The sequence below is a fragment of the Saccostrea cucullata genome, unplaced genomic scaffold, assembly GCF_032062105.1.
Source record: "Saccostrea cucullata isolate Sc308-1 unplaced genomic scaffold, CSIRO_AGI_Scuc_v1 ctg541, whole genome shotgun sequence".
NCBI lineage: Eukaryota > Metazoa > Mollusca > Bivalvia > Ostreida > Ostreidae > Saccostrea > Saccostrea cuccullata.
The window spans coordinates 50,598-65,914 of NW_026925038.1; the positions used below are offsets into that span (position 1 = coordinate 50,598).

Below are 15,317 nucleotides of genomic sequence, written 5' to 3' on the forward strand. Positions count from 1 at the left end.
AAAATATTTTGTAGGTTTAGAAATTGTACTAATTGAAGTGAGAAGATGGCAAAATATACCAAGAGAAAATAAAATTTGATTGTTATGTTCCAAAAATGAAATCGGTGATGAATTTCATTACTTCTTTAATTGTAATTATTCATTTTTAGAAAACAAGATTATCATTAATATCAAAATATTGATATTTAAACCCCAATGGGTTTAAGTTTGATAAACATTTTAATACAAAAACTCCGCTAAATTTATTTGAAAAAACTGTGTAAATTTATCAAAATTATCTTTGAGAAAGTTGCTTGTTCTGGTTAGCTCTTTATTAATTTAATTCTCGGTACTTTTTTTCATGCATGCATATATGAAAAATTATATTTGTAATCTGTTTCTACACTGTACGATATGTCATTTTATGAGAATGAATTTATTGTCATAGTTACCGAAACAAATTATTTGCTTAAATCATAAAACAGGAAAATATCATCATAATATATATTATATGATTAATCATATATTATATAATGTGTGTAATATATGATATCCAAAAAAAACACGTGTAAAACAGGGCGGGACAACACGTAATTGAAAACGTGTGCTTTAATAATAAAAATTAGCCAATTTAAGAGTGAAAATGTGATTGTTATACATTATATAGGATTTTTACTTTCAGATTTTTCAATTTCATCAAGTTTTGTTTACAAACTGACGACAAAAAACTTTCTAAATAGTTGAAACAGAGAAACGCTTACACGTACATGTTACACGTCATAAAAATCTCAACAGACAAATTAAAAATAACCGTGTACGTGTACTTCATGAAATTTCTAAAAATACACGACGGTAATTCCTTACCTCTCTATTATATAAAATTATCATATTATATAATCTTTATATAAAAATGTAAGCCATTTATATTGAATTTTATTTTCATCAATTTGAATTTAACACCGCAAGGAAATCTTTAAATCTTATTTTTCTTGTTATCGGGTCTTGCTTTGGAGGTACAATATCAACTACAAGGAAGTAACTTGAGCAAGCTAAATGTACACTTGTGATATGTATTCATGACACGTTTTTATATTTTAATAGTTATCTTGTTCTCATATAAGTTAATTTCAAAAAATTAATAAAAAATGCCAAATTAAAAAAAAAATGAATAGTTTTAAAATAATCTTTTTTTCCTTTGTAATAGTGATTTTTTTTTTATTTCAAATAGATTCTACGTATACTGCAATTGTAGAATTTGTTTTTTATCCATCTCAAAAATAAAAGTGCCTATATAAATTACTTTTAATATAATATAGATGATATCGAGACTAACGACTAGTGAAAGCTTCATTCAGTTTCATTTATTCTATCGACAATCTAATTTTTTATACAGGATTATCCATTATTATTAGCAATTAATTTAGACACTTTCTAAGTCCAATTTATTGAATAATATCTGGAAAATTTGTAAATATGAAACATATGTATATAAAATTTATGACCTAGGGGGTTGTTTCAGGAATATGAATTAATACTGATATTGTCATATCCTCTGTGAGCCTTATGTCATTATGACTAACGTGATATCTCACTTGAAAAAAGGCGCATCCCACCTTATTGAATGCCCCCCCCCCAAAAAAAAAACAAGCCCGTTCATAATTTTCACTAGTCCCACACTCCTGGTTAATACCTCTGGTCCCTTTAGTGATTGCTCTCAGAATGATAACTCAGGCTTGAAACAGTGAACTTATTTTGATAAAAGAAAAAAAAAACATTAACGCATTAATGTGTAAATAAAAAACGTACACTTTTGAATTGTATTTCATAATTTGTATAAAAATGGGGAAAACATGAAAATATTTATTCACATTTTAGAATGTAAAGGATACCGTTGGGAGCTTTAACATACAAAGCAAAGAAAGCAAAACGTTTTTAAGGGCGTTAGTTATGCGGACATATTTTTTAACCAATTGTCTTCTTTTAAGCTAATATTTTCATCCTTAACAAACGGTATAAATAAAGATTTGCTTCCTTTTATCAAGCACAATCTTGATTAAAATCAAGCAAGATGTATCTCAATTTTTAACTTTATATCTTGTCTATTTACTTCAGTGTAATGTGTGGTCAAATGTCCACTAATGCAACAGACGCTGACTTGGACCTGTCCGTTAGGCTGTCTTTGCTGTAGAGAACTGTAGGAAGAATTCTAACGTGGAAGGACAATATTAACTTAGGCAGCAACAAAGGAGGGGTAAGTTGCCATAACAAAAAATTCACTTGAAACCTTTCTCTGACGCTAATGTAGGTTAATACATAAAAGTACTTGCCTTTTATTGAGATTTTCTTTTTTAAGGTATTCCTATTTTCAATAATACACCAATAGCTTTCTGTGCTAGATCCAGTAGCGATCAGAATGGCATCAGTACTGGATACATTCTGAAGTTTGAAAACGTATTACCAACTTAGGGAACCACTATAACCCAACTGATGGAATCTTCATCGCACCTGTTCATGGTCTATACCTGTTTTATTGGACGATGCAATGCTTCTACGCCAGAAGTCCTCACTGTGATATCGCACTCAAAATTAATAATAAGATGAAAGGGCGGATACTCTCTGGTGACAGTGCTGGAAGCTATTACCATACCGGTTCAAACACGGTCATCCTGGAAGTCGAGGCGGGGTACCATGTTTGGATAGAAAATGTGGAATACACTAACGTCGCCATTCGTGAATATTCCTCATTTGGAGGATCCCTTTTGCTGATTTTATAAACTTTTTAAGTTTTAAAGTTTTGTACCCTTGAACTTTAACTAACATGTTACCATACACATAAAGAAATCTTTATTTTTTAATACTAACATTTGCAAATATTTTCCTTATACTCTCTTTCTAATCATAAATATCGAATTTGTTAATTTTTTGCGTTCACTTTATGGCTAAGGGTGTAAAAGGTGTAAGATAGAATAGAACTGTATACTGCATTTAAACTTCCATAAGAACTTCTAAATTGAAAGCAATGACGGATATAACGAAAATGATTTCTTATTTGATTCTCCATTGGATTAAGAAACTTTATGAAAATGCTTATATAAAAAAAAAGCTAGCAAATGAAAGTCTCTTGTATTTCGAATATTTGTATAATAAAAAGTTAAACTTAGTATTCTTTTTTCTGTAACATAGGGAAACTAACGAAAATCGAATTGACATGTATGTGGAAACGATCAGGACTGAAAAATAAATTCAGCAAAATTTAACAAAATGTTTATCAAAAGCTCGGAAACGTAAGAAATATTCCTTCAGAGTATAGTATAGAAATTGGTCTTTCTTTATAATCATAAGATCTATTCAAAGATAATACTAGAAGAAAAGAAGCAATTAAAGTTTAATTTTCTATATCAAGATATACATGTATGCATGGAAACCAATATCAATTACAGAAAATAAAAAAAATGCTTTTTATGAAAGATTGATATATCACAGAATTGTGTTTAAATATTCATGTCATCAATAGGTGTTAAAGTATACTTTCTTTAATGACTATTATTTGTGACGCTTTCCATACTTATTGTGAGACCAATTTACACACTAAATGGTCCACAGATTTCCCATATTTCCCGGTCCTGAAAAAAGTTATTTCCAATTCGCCCTACCCTCAACAAATTTTAAGCGAAATCAAAGAATATAGTATAATTTCTTAAATAAAACTATTGGGCGAATTTAAAACGGGGCAAAATGCAAAGGGCGAAAATTACCCTGTTTACAGTATACACGGTGGTTATGAAACCAACCCTCCATGCAAACACAGAAATTGTTATAACCATGTACTGTTTGTTATCTCTATATATGTTTTATACAATAAAAGAATGTTAATACTTTATGCTGCTTTAATCATGAAAAGCAAAGAATAGTAATCAGAATTGGTAAAAATATATAGTAGTATTTCGGCTAGAATTAACAAATAAGCATTAAATGTTTAGGTCTAATTCAATCTTAAAATGTTTTTTAAAGCAATTGCAAGGCTAAGTAGGTAACACAGATGTAAGCAAATATACTAGGTATAATCTGAATTTATGGCCTCAGTTAATTTCAAAAACTTATATAAGGTAAGAGCATTCTTCGAAACGTTCGTATCCTTTTGTCATATCTTATTTATTTGACGTCATTATTATTAAAATTTGGTAAAAATATTAAAACACATGCGCGGATTATTGTAAGGACCCCCCCTGGAATTTCCACGGTTAAAAAATGTATATACTTTACACACATGAATATGTGTGAAATGGGTATGAAATGTGAGAGATTTGAGGCAATAGAAGCCATTGACTACCCCCCCCCCCTTCCAGGAAATAGGTTTTTCACGTTTGGGCGAGTTAACGTTTTTTTTTTTTTTTTTTTTTGCTTGTCAAGAAATTTCTGGGATTGGAATTTTTTTTTAACTGGGTGGACCCCCCCCTGGAAAAAATTTCTGGATCCGCGCCTGAAACATGAAATTCAAATGGTTTGTATTTGAAAATGCTCTGCTTATGAACAATTTTACAACGAGTTAAATTATTTACAAACAATTGCTGAAACAGGATTATTAACAATCTCGTTTAAAGTCATCATTTCGTACGTTTTATGGTCGATACAGCGACCTCTTCATCAAATACTATTTATCATTGAGTCAATTGCTTACTGATATTTTTCATCCTTTTTGCTATTTCATTATTTAAACACGGATTTTTCCCTTTATTTCCCGATGATGACAATGATTACACGACGGGTTTGACCAGTTGGCAGGGGATGTTAACTACTCCATGGCGCCTGATCCCACCTCTGATGTTTTGGAGGTCCGTGTTACAACTGCTCGTATTTTGTATTTTTAACGGTCTTTTAGCTTGAATTATTGTTCGTTCGTTATCCATATATTTCATGTATAACTAATCCAGATTTAAATGTTCAAAAATCGGATAGTGAAGCAAATTCAAATTTAGTAATTTACAAGCATAATATCAAGTAATGTCTGTACCATAGACGTTCAAATTAAGAATTATTACTTTGATTCATATTCCATATTAATGCTTAATATTTTGCTCCGTTGAAATGAAATCAATTTGAGAAGATAGGTAATCCTCATTGAAAATGACAAAAACGATGACGTTTTAGAACGTCACAGAGCAGCAGATAAGCGAACAATTTTGTGATATACTCGGGAAAAATCCTGAAAAGTTCTATAAGTTTTGGAGGAATCAAAAAAATGTAACAAGTGAGTTATGAATGTGTAAATGGTAGACGCGGTATTTGAATGGCAGAGACTCTGTATCGGTCGAAGACAATTTGTGAAGAAACATTTTGATTGAAAAAATCTTAACAAATTTTTTAGAGTTGAAACGTAATGAAAAGTCACATAGGCGCTTCAGAGTTGCTGATCTTATGCGTGAAAAGAAGAAAACACTTGCTGTAGCCTTCAACTCGGTATTTAGATATATCGACGGCGTATTGTCAATTAACAATGAAAATTTCCATAAATTTCTACATCGATACGATATATCCTGGTGAGCTTGAGATAAAAGATACCACAGAGTCTGACACATCTGTTTCATACTTGGATATTTTACTTAAAAAGACGTTAATGGTAATCTAACAACCAAGCTATATGATAAACTTGATGACTTTAACATTTCAATCGTCAATTTCCCTTACTTATGCAGCAATATACCTTCATCACCTGCATACGGAGTATGTATATCTCAGTTGATTCGATACGCAAGAGCCTTATCTACGTATGAACAATTTCTAAAACGAGATAAATTATTGTCAAGCAATTTATTGAAACAAGAATATCAGCCGTCTCGTTTAAAGTCATAACTTCGTAATTCTATGGTCGATACAATGATCTTGTAAGCAAATACAATTTATCATTGAGTCAGATGCTGTCTGAAGTTTTTCATACTAATTGCTAGTCCATTATTTATAAACTGAATTGACGATGTTTCCGTTATTTCCCGATCATGGCAAGGAGCACACGGCGAGTGTGACCAGTCAGCAGGGGATGCTCACTCCTCCGCAACTGATCCCACCTCTGATGTTTCGGAGGTCCGTGTTTGCTCTGCTCCATTTTGTATTGTTTTATGGAATTTGATATTGGATACTTTTCGTTATCTCCATATCCTTCTTGTTAAAGTACAGTTAAGTTAGAAAAGAAAATAGAACATGACAAAGGAATTTATAAAACGATAAAATTTGTTTTAAAAACTTAATGTCAAGTGATACAAAACGAGTGGATATCGGACTATAATGGGTGAAACGTATTTATGTTTTTTTCGAAATTCTTTACTCTAGGTTTTTGACGTTACATTGCCGTTAAGTGTGCTCTGAGGGTACAAAACATATTGAATTTAAAATGAAATAAATCGCTTTCTGTTATATCGAATGAAATGAATCTTCACATCAACAAAACAATTAATTTTACAAATGATTTTTTGCTAATTTTAAATTTCTTAAAAATAGTATAACGAACCCTCGTATGGTAGTTAGCATCGAAGCAATAAAGTATGATGGTCATGTGTCTCAATAATCATGTAAAGTGGCGCTAATCAGTGATTTAGCCTTGTCCATCTGTTGTAAATAAGTAGGTGTCAGAGTCCTTTAGTCGTAAGTGGTACTTATTTGTACAATATACTGGACATCAAGTATTCAGGAGTATCCGCGAGTATTACTCTTTGTCATTCAAAATATTTCTACTGGCCAGCTGCAGCAATGGAAATCCCTGAATTTATTTCCTCCTTGTTTTCTTACTAATTGTTTTATTAAAACCTTAAGCATGCATACAATTTAATTTGTAAAACCCTACATGTGAGGAAATGTGTTTTGATTCTTCTTTCAGAATTCTTTTCTGAAAAGAACTACTCGATAATGCTTGTATCTATAACTATTTCATTCTTGAATTAAATTTTTAGAGTGATAATAAAATTGTGTATTTCACATGGATTGTTTTATTTGATTATACCCTAATCCTCCAATAAAAGTTCATTACAATTTTGCATATTTTTAGAAAATACTGTGTCTTTGAAATTTTTTGTTTTGCTAGATTTATTGATTGTCACAGAAATTGCAGGTTTAATCCCAATATTTAAAAACTCATTTTCCCGGTCATTTGATCCAAAAATTTAAATGCATAAAAATTGTAATAATAAACGGTATACATGTATGTTTATTCATTAATTTCTCACAGAGTTAATCCAACTGGCAGTAATTTTTATCATAATCATGTAGGCGAATATTTTTGTCACATTTTTCATGTCTAAATTCTCTATTCAACTTTTTATGTTCTTTTAGGGTTTCCCTTATTTCTATATTCAATGGTACTTATATTTGCTACTAAGTGAACATCCGCAATTTCCGTCAAATAATCTATAATCGTAGTAATCCTTTGGCATCTTATTTATACAAAAGAAAACAAATATGTAAATCAGTTTATATTTTATTACAAAAACAATCTAAATGTTGGCTCTTGGGATTAACAACTGACAACCATTAAAGAGAACTGCTAAAACATAAATTTGCTAATTAATACATATGCAACTACATAAAACATAAGCAAACTAACATCCCCTTAAATCTTGGCTTAATTATTTCTCATCCTAACGATCACTTCAACAGTGAAAATCCAGAATTTTACTTTTCTTTTCTGGAAAACCTACACAAAACATCTCAGTCATAACTGTAGGGTAAGCTACATTTACATCTCTTTAAAGAAATTCTTCATGCTTATTTTATAAGTAATTCTTAAAAAGTAGAACTTTTTATTGCAATGTATTTCTTGTTTCTCTATTTCGAATAGATGCTTATTTAAGTGAGGTTTAAGCTTACTGCACAGATTTTGTAATATTATTTCAAACTTTATTCCCTTTTTTCTTCATTTTAGAAAATGTCTCTAACAGCGAAATTTTTCTTCATAAGAAGTGCAGGTAAAATATTTTAATTTTGATTACAAGAAAACAATTTCCTAGAAAATGAACGTTATGCAATATTGAATATTGTGCTTAACTCTAAACTTATTAACACTAGCATGACAATGTTTATTTTGACTCCTGCTTCTCGTAGTAATATGTATCAATTATCTCTTGAATCTTTAATACTGATTAAAGACTGTGGATACCACTACTTGAAATACATTCCTTTTCTAAAGATCAGCATTTCCTCACTTCAAATTAAATATGATTAGATTTTACTTGAATTAGGTTAACAAAGAAAACATGAATGATGTTGTCTCTTACATAGTGATTCCTTTATTGGAAATGCTAACAATAAAATGTTGCTTTTTTACTTATTAAATATTTAAAATTTTATTAAACAGTATCTATCCTAAATTCTCTGTTTAAAAGAAGAAAAAATTTTCATGAAATAGTCCTGAGGAGTGTTAATTATCTATCTTCTTACAATTATTTTTTTTATCTTTAATAAATTGATAGAAAAAAGACATGTTTCATAATAAATGAATGTTGTATGAGGCATCAGAATATTACTATTTGTTTCTACTTTTCCTACGTCCATTCTCAGATAACAAGCGTCCGGAGGAGACTGAGTTCAGCTCTCTTACAGATTTCTCACGTGGCAACACCACAGAAAGGTGACAAACTACAGATTCTGATTTATAAATTACATAATCCTTCCACCTGTTTTTCATTTTTTATTTGTTTGTTTGCTTGTTTTTGGTTTAAAAATACTAGTTTAAATGCACATATTATTTATCTATGGTTTAAGATTGTACTGTGTATCTGTTGGTATATTTTTAAGTTGGACGTCTCATTTATCTATTTGGACAAAACTTATCAGTGATATATAACAATTATTCTTTTACTCCCTGACACCTGACTATTGATATAAATCCTAGCAAAAATAATTCAGTCTTTCTTCTGTTATAGACATCGACATAAAAGGGGTCTTTTTGGAGTGGAACATCAGTTTTTCCGGGAATATTACAGAGATATAGGCCGTCTTCACGATTATTGTGACGCCAGATCACCAAATGGAAGAATTTCAAACTGGAGATCGTTAGATTCAACTTCGTATACTGACGCCATTCTACGATCAACAAGCTATTATAAAACGCAAGCAGAAAATGGTACGTCTTTGAAATTTTTAAAGAAAAAAGTCAAATGGAACATGGTCTTCACACTGATGTTGAAATAAATTGTTTGATATAACTGGAAAACACATGATTTTGGCAATGAAGCAGCGTTAATATTATACGGTAAAGCTTTCACTTGTTTTATTAAAACTCGCAGGGTCAAACAACATTATGGATTCCACAATATTTTATTAGTTTACATCGTATTAGACAAAGGTTGCAAAAACTCTTGATAAGACAAGTTTTATTGCATATAATAGCACTTGAAGGTCATTCAAAGATTATGTGTCCATTATTTACGGGAAAAGAGAAAACCATTCGCATACCATATCATAAGGTGGTGTAAGGGTACAGGAATAATTAGATCGATTACATGATTATTAAGTACTGGTCGCTGCTGACAAATTAGGTAACAACATTGTCTTCGTTTGTAAGACTTATTATACAAATTGTGTTTTAGAAGAACTTGGTTTAAATTCTGCAAGTGTTAATCCAACATCTACTCACACTTCCCTTTCTAAGGAAGAAATTCTTCAAAATCATACTTCACTTTTGAATATTTTTAAGATCCCAAAGAACCAAAATGAATTTGAAGTACAATATCTGTATTGGATTCTGGAAACTATATTTAAATGCATACAAACAAAGAAACATAGCGGGTTCGAGTAAATGTTCAACCAAGCATCTTTCTTTACTCCTCACTAAAATATTAACAGTAGTGAGGGCGAAACTTTAATAGTCATGTGCAACAAGAAGTAGATCAGATCTCTATACAAAACAATTCCACAGAACTTTTGGAAAATTTGAAATCACAAGATTTTATCAAAATCAACAGCTTAAAAACATATGACTTATCAACTTTATACAAAACAATTCCCCTCAATTAAATTTAATAAAACTCAAAGCTTTTTTTTATAATTGATACTGCTTCTTCAAAAAAATGGAAGTCCTAAATTTACTTACCTTGTGATTAGTCATTTGCAAAATTATTTTGTAATAAAATACATTCTGACTGTACACAAAATTACTCTGAAGTAGAAATAAAAACCTTGAATTTCTGATTGACAATATTTATGTGGTTTTGGAGATCAGGTCTTCCAACAATCTGTTGGAATTCCCGTGGGTACCCATTACACCCCGTTATTGGCAAACCTATTTTTATAATCATATGAAGCAGAATTTGTGCAAAATCCTATGCATGAAAAGACGAAAACGTATGCTGTGGCCTTCAACTCGACATTTACATCTATCTACAATATACTGTCAATAAACAATGGTATTTTCCATTCTTATGTCGATACGATACGATATATCCTGGTGGGCTTGAGATAAAAGATACTACCGAGTTTGACACATATGGTTCATATTTGGATATTTTACTTGAGTAGACTAAATGGTAATCTAACATCCAAGCTTTATGATACACGTGATGACTTATTTATGAAGCAATAAAACCTTCATCACCTACATACTGATTTTATACATCTTAGTTGATTTTATTCGCAAGAGCATGCTTTATGTATATAAAAAATTTACGAGATAAATTAATCACAAATAAGTTGATAAAAGAAGAATATCAACAGTCTCATTTAAAGTCATCATTTCGTAAGTCCAATGGTCGATACAATGTCCTTGTCAGCAAATACAAGTCGGAAAGGAAAAGTTGTTAAACTAGAGGTACTGTGAGCGATGAGCTCACTAAATGATACCCCCCGCCTCCCATATGGTTATAACTGGTGAAAAAAGCCATGTTTTCCTGTGGCCGGGAGCTGTGAAAATATGTGTGGGATAAAAAAAGTAAAATAGAAGGTGCACAATGGCAATATGTAATAAAGATTCTGTGAAAGTTGCATCAAATTTCAATCAGTGGTATGAGAGGAGTTGCGGATAAGAGATGGGTACCCCAAAGCGTAACAGACGGACGGACAGACAGACGGACGGACGGATTAAGTACAGTTGATGGACGGACGGACGGAATTAACGATTACTAGATACCCTCCCGCTTTTCAAGCGGGGGGTATAATAAAGTGGGAGGTCGTAGATAATTATACCCCCCGCTTGAAAAGCGGGAGGGTATATAGTAATCGGTATTTCCGTCCGTCTGTACGTCCGTCCGTCTGTCTGTTACGCTTTGGGGTACCCATCTCTTATCCGCAACTCCTCTCATACCACTGAAGGAAATATAATGAAACTTTCACAGAATCTTTATTACATATTGCCATTGTGCACCTCCTATTTTACTTTTTGATCTGACATATATTTTGGATTTTCCAGAGCAAAACATGGACACTGCAATTTTATTCAAATGGGAGGCAGGGGGTATCATTTAGTGAGCTCATTGCTCAAAGTACTTCTAGTTTTTACAGGTATAATTCAAACATTGCAAAGTTCATTAACTGTAATTTTGAATTTTGCGGTTGGAATGATTAGTACACTGATATGAATTATATCGTATTCCATTATTAATCCTTATATACGATTTTTAGTTTGCTTAATATTATTATACACCCTGCTTGAAAAGCGGGAGGGTATATAGTAATCGGTATGTCCGTACGTCCGTCTGTTACGCTTGGGCCTACCCATCTCTTATCCGCAACTCCTCTCATACCACTGGATGAAATTCGATGAAACTTCCACAGAAACTTAATTACATATTGCCATTGTGCACCTCCTATTTTTCATTTTGATCTGACACATATTTTGGGTTTGCCACAATAAAACATGAACACTGTCATTATATTTATATAGGAGGCGGGGGTATCATTTCGTGAGCTCATTGCTCACAGTACCTCTAGTTGTAAGATATGTGTTTAAATAATTTAAAATGATTTGTACATATTCATTTTTTTAATAATATGATATTAATTTTTGTGATGCAGGATTGAATGTGGACAACAAGATTAGTATGGTTTAGCAGATAATCAATGAGCGATATAGACGATCTGAACCCTACGGAGGGCCAGATGAGGGTCATATGTCATCGGAAAATGGCAAGAGGGGCTTGTAAGAATTCTAAACGGCAAGCGAAACTCCAAAGTCAGGTCAAATCGCCTTACTCCCGATCCTAGGTATCAGCGCATTGTTTGGGGGCTCACTTGGTCTTGGGGCATTGTTTGATTCCCTTCGACGTCGCCAACCATCTACAAGGACTTCTGTTAGACGTACACATACATACAGAACACGTTCATACAGAACACGTACATATAGAACACGTACGTACAGAACACGTTCACCTATTCGCAGAACACGTACATACAGAACACGTACAAGTGTTCGCACAACACGTACAAGTACTCACAGAACCTATAGACAATGTTAGGCTTGTAAAAAATGTGATGTCAAACCTTAAGATTCTTACTAGGACATTCTCAAACAGCAGTAAACAGAATCAACTTTCAAATTTTGGAATATTTTTTTTATACTTTTATAACATAGCCTCGTTAGTTTGTTTTTTTAATGAGGGGGGTGTCTGTGTTTTGTTTTGTTTTGTATTTGCTTATTGTGCACATTTCTAGTGAAATAAATCATACATAAATTTACTAGCATTTGTTTTGACAATGTTCTATCTTGACTTTAATGATCAATTGCAGATCATGAGTTGACAAGCATAGAATATGGATTTCAATCACTTGCATAATACATCAATAAAACTTTAAACAATACATATTCGTTTTATTTTAAAAGTGAAGTCGGGTCAAGGATATTTCCTTTCCATTGACATTAAAATTGGCTGTTGCCAAACATGTGATGCCTACTTCTATTTCAAAAGATTTTTTTTCTTTTTGCATAAAAAAATATCGTAAAAAGCTTATGAGATAAAACTACCAAATTGAAATAAATCATTCAACTAATCAGACATTTGATTATCTGAAATTCTCTATTTCTATTTTTTTATGGATCTTTGATCTGATCCACCTCTGATGTTTCGGAGGTCCGTGTTTGCTCTGCTCCTATTTTGTATTGAGTTATAGTTTTTGATATTGAATACTGTTAATTATCTCCACATCCTTCTTATAGTAAAAATTTAATTTTGAAATATGGTGAAGTAGCCAAACTGGGATACAAAATGATGTGAACCTGCAATGCGTCTGCCTAGACCAAGAAAGATAACACTGATAGGGAAATTGGGATTGCTCTGGAGAGATATGAAAAACAATATATGTAGAAGGGAAAGATAAATGTTTGTAATTATAAATGCCTTAGTTTCATAAATAACTATTTCTTGTTTAGAGTTTGTACATTTAAGTCCTCTCCACACTCTCTGTCCTAGTCTTCCTTAGTTATTGGAAAATAAAAGTAAATGTCCCCTGAATAAACTTTTCCCATTAACAATTATTGCCTATCGTTGAAGTCCAACTTGGTTATAATTATCACTTCAGCAATTTCAATCTTGGAGACTAAATTAGATCAACTTCTGATATGTGAAGTATAATTATATCTTGTTCCTAAAAAGTGGTAATCGCTGACATTACAAGTTATTCGATTAAAATTTAAAATCTATTTTCTAAATGCAGGTGTTGAAATCCGTACCAGCTGCTTTCGTTGCGAATCTCTATCAGACGGCCAATCTCGGTTTATGGTCCTCTACTAACAGAATAACGTATCACATAGTAAATTCTCTCAAGGACGGTATAACAATAATTCCTAAATCTTACAGAATAACATTGAGCAGAAAAAATAAATCTTATACATGTAACCTTTTTTTAAAATGTATCATGCCCATGTGTCTGAAATATTCCTTATGACAAAAATATTTTTACAACTTAAAAACGTCAACAATGTTCCAGTTATTTCTAAAGTACCACTTTCAATTCTATAATCATTTATGAAACATCATTGTGCCCCCTGAATGTTTCACTCTTTATTGCAACATGCTAAGTCATATGACACATTGTTTTTTTTTAACTTTGGTCAATTAATTTATGATATAAAACATTATTAATGAAAGTTTACAATGAATTATCCTGTAAAGGGTTCATCTATGATGCAATTACCAGGGAGAGCAATTTTTATTGAATTGAGATATATTCAGATGAGGAATAGAATTCAAGCTCAAACGTCCTTTCACAATACAAAATAGAAGCATAACAAACAAATCTTGGATTTTATAGGTTTAATTCAATAATAAAATGTTCTTCTTCAAAAAAGCAAGGCTTTTTAAGTCACTCAAAATGAAGTATAGGTTGGTGAAATTCTGGCTTCTTGGTCATAGTTTATATCAAAAACTTCACATGGGGTGTAATCTTTAACGTTTCCGCAAGAATATTGTTGATTCGAGTGAGCAATGATGTCCACATATGCATGTCTCTTCTTCAGATTATTTTCAGTGAAGCTGGTCATTGATTTAGCTTTGTCCTTCTAGAGTAAAATAAGAACGTGTCAGATTCGTTTAGTTTTAAGTGGTACTTGTTTTGTAACATACTGGACAAAAAGTATTCACGAGTCTATTACTCCTCGTCATCTCAAACGGTCATTTTTCGGTCACCTGCAGCAATGGAATCCCTGATTTTATTCTTCCTTGTTTAAAGCATAAGCTTAATCTTGATATGAGGGAAAGTGTGAATTCTCCTTTTTACAAGTTCTTTTTTACGAAATACTAAAGCTTGTTTTCAACAGTCATTTCATTCCTTTTATATTAATCGTTAAAATGCCATGCTTTTTGTTAATGTTCTTTACAAGAATAAAAAGGAAAAAGCACCATCATATTCAATTTTTTTTTCTCTCTCTCTAAGATATACACTCATATGATTCAAGTTGAATTTAAAAATCTATGGCTGAAATTTTTAATGAAGACATACAGACACCGGGCACTTTTCAATGAGAAACGCTCACTTGATCCACTGGCTCAAGTGAGTTTAAAAACAAAATCCGGATTCTTGTAAGATTGTTTTAACTAACAGTTAATAATAAAACAGGTCACATTCCAAATAAATGCAGTAAATTTATATCTATCAGCATACTGTAAAAAATCTCATTACAATACCTAAATATTTTGACATGTATATTTTTTCGACAATATATTGGCCTCCGTGACCCATTTTTTTAAATTTGTTTTCTTACTTATTAACATTTCCAAATATTTTCCTTACGATTCTTTTGAAAGTAGAAAAAGTTTACTTTCTCATGAACTACTATGGGATGATTAAGAATATTTCTTTTGTGATTTGATTGAAGTTAAAATGAAAATGCAACTTTATCTTCAAAAATGATAGTTGAATGACAG

The 15,317-nt window shown here is 31.5% G+C and overlaps 1 protein-coding gene and 1 long non-coding RNA gene across 2 annotated transcripts in view; both read left to right on the top strand.

Annotated features, from left to right (window-relative positions):
- LOC134267870 (interferon alpha-inducible protein 27-like protein 2A) overlaps window positions 1-15,317 on the top strand; it is a 68,881-nt gene that overhangs the window by 28,699 nt on the left and 24,865 nt on the right. The window lies entirely within an intron of this gene.
- Window positions 7,910-12,576, top strand: LOC134267862 (uncharacterized). Its single transcript, XR_009992241.1, has 4 exons — window positions 7,910-7,931; window positions 8,524-8,593; window positions 8,889-9,088; window positions 11,974-12,576. It is a non-coding gene; the product is annotated as an uncharacterized LOC134267862 (long non-coding RNA).